Source organism: Periophthalmus magnuspinnatus, chromosome 1, assembly GCF_009829125.3.
Source record: "Periophthalmus magnuspinnatus isolate fPerMag1 chromosome 1, fPerMag1.2.pri, whole genome shotgun sequence".
NCBI classification, from domain to species: Eukaryota; Metazoa; Chordata; class Actinopteri; order Gobiiformes; family Gobiidae; genus Periophthalmus; species Periophthalmus magnuspinnatus.
In genome coordinates, this window is record NC_047126.1 from 21,025,434 (window position 1) to 21,029,628 (window position 4,195).

Sequence of the window (4,195 nt, forward strand, 5' to 3'; positions counted from 1 at the left end):
TCTGATTGGCCAATAACCTCCTTATCCCTCCTTTCATGGGTAAGCGTTTTAATCATAGTAAATAATGGGTTTTAAAAAAAATAAAATTCTCTCTAATTACGTACAAAATGAATCAAAAGCAATATTATTAAAATATACAACACAGATAAAGCTAAGATTATGCTGTTTTATATGCATTTTTGAAAAAGGACTAAATAAATAAATAAATACACAATAATAGCTAATATATACAAAAAATATTGAAGACAGTGTTTATTTATTCGACTTGATGTGTCCTATTAATTCTTAACCTAATTAATATATTAAAAACTGGCTAAATATTAGTCTACGCTGAGTGACTTGTTGACAGATATGATAAGAAGATAATCCCTGGTGGTAATATAATTTATTGTTGCTAAGCATTGGCTGGCACATAAGCTGTTTCTGACATGAGGTTTTAATCCCTAATGTGACCCACCGACACAGTAACGTATGCTGGCTCAGAACAGATCTACAACCATTTAAAAAGTGATCTTATTCTGTAGACCAGCATGCTTGATATAACATGCATACCTTTATGAAACATACTATTTCTTCTAATGCATACTTGTATTTTATTATAGTTAATATTTTACCATTATTACTTTTTTTTTAATTGTTTTATATTGTACTTTATTTCCAAAGCATGGTCCTAGTTTGTGAATTTTGTTCACTGACAGTGGCAACAAAACTTCTAATCAAGTAAATAAAGAGACCTAAATGAGTAAATGCTACCTTTAAGGTATAACGTTACTTTTCTTAGGTTACTGTTGTTGTAATATACTATTAGAACTATTAAAATGTAAAACTTTTAGGAGTACTGTAGTACTACTACAACACTACAATAATGCTTCTTCTCTAGCTATATACAGCTACAACCTACTAAATGTCTGAAAACAATGATGTCTACTCTCATTTACCCTCTGCTGCCCAACTGGCACAAAAGAGAAGATTAAAATCCTGGCAGTGGTCAAAGGGTTAAACCACTCAATCAACTCTTCATCCTCTGCAGCACAAACAAAAAGCCCACACACAAATACAGCAGGCTAACAACACAGTGTGCCCTCTGCAGTTGGGACCACACAAGCTAAAGGGGCAATCTCCACTCAACAATAGATTATTTTATGGATGACCCAAATACACAGTGATGGACAAAGCTGTTCAAATTTTCACTTGTTTTTAATTTAAATTTCAGTGATAGAACACAGAAATATTGTTATATAACCACCAAAATTGATTGTAAGGCACAGTTTGTCATGAGGCTTTACTTAGCACTTATAAATGACACAATTTACATATTACTATTCAAGCAATAAATAGCCACCACTAAAAGTGACTTAGAAACGTCTTACAAACTACTCCCACTTGTAGTATTACAGTATAATAATACAAAATAGTCAAAGTGCAAGAAGCTAGAGCAAGTTACAAGTTGTTTATTTACAGCATCGCATCAACACTCAACTGCACGTAACAGCTGCACGCAACACACAATAACAACACATAATAATACGTAATAACAACAGGCAACAACATGCAGAACACATAACGACATGTATAATGCATGACAACAACACATAACAACATGGAAAAACGTGCATTTACCCCTCAAAGGATACAGACCCATCCAACTATAGGCCAGTAACCTGTCTCTCCACAACATGGAAGCTCATGTCAGACATCATAGTGGCTAAGATGAGCGGGCACATGGATCAGTATATGAGCATAACACAGAAGGGCATCGGCAAAGATACCAGGGGAGTCAAACACCAACTCCTGGTAGACCGAACAGTCGCCCGAGACTGCAAAACCCAAAAGACCTGTGCACTGCCTGGATTGATTACAAGTAAGCCTATGGCTCAATGCCACACACATGGATCACTGAATGCCTGGAGCTGTAGAACATCAACAGGACTCTAAGACCCTTCACTGCAAACTCAATGTGGTTGTGGAAAACCACCTTTGAGGCCAATGGCAAGCCACAAGTGACCATCAAATGTGGCATATACCAAGGAGACGTACTGTCCCCACCGCTGTTCTGCATAGGTCTGAACGCCCTTAGCCAAATCATCAACAACACTGGCTATGGATACTGACTCAGGAATGGGGCCACCATCAGTCACATGGATCACATCAAGCTGTACGCTAAGAGTGAGCGGGACATCAACTCACTGATCTACACCACCAGGATCTACAGTACAGACATTGGAATGTCATTCAGGCTTGAGAAGTGTAGCTGGATGGTGACAAAGAGAGGGAAGGTAGTCCACACAGAAGGGGTCTCACTCCCAGAAACAATAGCAGACATTGAGTACAGTTACAAGTACCTTAGTATCTCACAAGCAAATGGCAACCTTGAACAAGGAAAGCAGCTACGACCAAATACCTCAGACAAGTAAGGCAAGTCCGCAGCAAGTCAGCTCAGAACAAGACCCAGGCAAAAAAGAGCTACGCCCTGCCAATCATCAGATACCTAGCACAAATCATAAACTGGCCAAAGGACGATATACAGACCACAGACGCGGACTGACCATGCATTCCATCCCAATCCAGAACCCTGAGACTGTACACGAGCTACAAGGATGGAGGCTGAGGACTAGTGAGTGTGAGAACCACTGTCCAGGATGAAACATCCAAGGTCCATAAGTACATCAAGGACAAGGCCCCAACAGATAACATGCTCAGCGAATGTCTTAGACAGTGGAGTGCCGAGGAAGAGGTGCTGGAGGAACCATCATGGAAGGACAAGGCCCTGCATGGGCCTTGTCCTTCTGTGGCTGATATCATTTCTTGATATCAGCCACAGAAGTGGCTGATATCAAGAAATCCTAACAATGAGTTGAGAAAGCTAGACTGAAGGACAGCACAGTGACACTCATCTTGGCTGCACAGGAGCTGGCCTTGAGCACCAGAGCGATAGAGGCCCAGATCTACCACACCAGCCAAAACCCAAGGTTTAGGCTGTGCAAAGAGGCCCCTGAGACAATCCAGCACATAACTGCAGGGTGTAAGATGCTGGCAGGGAAAGCATACATGGAGCGCCATAAACAAGTGGGGGGCATAGTGTACAGAGACATCTGTGTAGAGTATGGACTAGAGACCCCAAGGTCAAGGTGGGAAACCCCCCCTTCGCAAAGGTAGTGGAGAATCATCGAGCCAAGATCCTGTGGGACTTCCAGATACAGACTGACAGAATGGTGATGGCGAACCAACCAGACATTGTGGTGGTGGATAAACAACAGAGCAAAGCCGTTGTGGTGGACATAGCAGTACCAAGTGATGGGAACATCAGGAAAAAGGAACATGAGCAACTAGAGAAATACTAGGGGCTCAAAGAAGAGCTGGAGTAGGCCTGGAAGGTGGAGGCATTAGTGGTGGCCGTGGTCATCGGAGCACTCGGGGCAGTGACCCCCAAACTGGAGGAGTGGCTACATCAGATCCCAGGAAAAACATCAGACATCACAGTCCAGAAAAGTGCAGTACTATTAACAGCAAAGATACTGCGCAGAACCTTCAAGCAGAACCCAAGTGTGGAAAAAGGGGATGAAACCACTTGCGGAGGGTGAGTATGTATATGTATGTGTGTGTGTGTGTATATATATGTATATGTATATATATATATATATATATATATATATATGGGAAAGCATCACAGATTTCTACAGCACTAAACTCTACTAATCTTTTGTATTGTACTGATATAAAGACAGATCCAAATGTGTTCTTAGGTCTGAGTCATACATTTTTACAATTACATTCATAAAGTCTGCGCCTGTATAGTCTCACTCAACCTGTTTCTGTTACCAGGAAAGCACCGACCTGAGCATGAACTTTCTTTAAAATAATATTTATATAAAAAAGCCCAAAGCTGCTGGGAGGGAGTTCACTATGGATGTTGTAACCTGTTATTTCTTTTTGAACTCCCTATGACATTGCTAAGACCCATGTAGTAAAAAAGATGAGACTTTTACCTTTGTCTTAGTGTCTTAGAATCCCATTTGTCATTAGAACCCCAACAGACAGCCTTAAGTATTTTAATTATCCCTGTCAGTGTTTGATAACAGGGTCTACATTTACTACTATGAAGCTTCTATTCATGGGTTTCATAAAAGCAACATTTTGAAGACTTTTAAACCTTTAGTAGTCAATATTTTTGTTTTAAATTGTTCATTGGCTGAAA

At 40.4% G+C, this 4,195-nt stretch overlaps 1 protein-coding gene across 1 annotated transcript in view; it reads left to right on the plus strand.

Moving 5' to 3' along the window:
- tmx2b (thioredoxin-related transmembrane protein 2b) overlaps window positions 1-4,195 on the plus strand; it is a 157,917-nt gene that overhangs the window by 27,529 nt on the left and 126,193 nt on the right. The gene's annotated exons all lie outside the window — the stretch shown is intronic.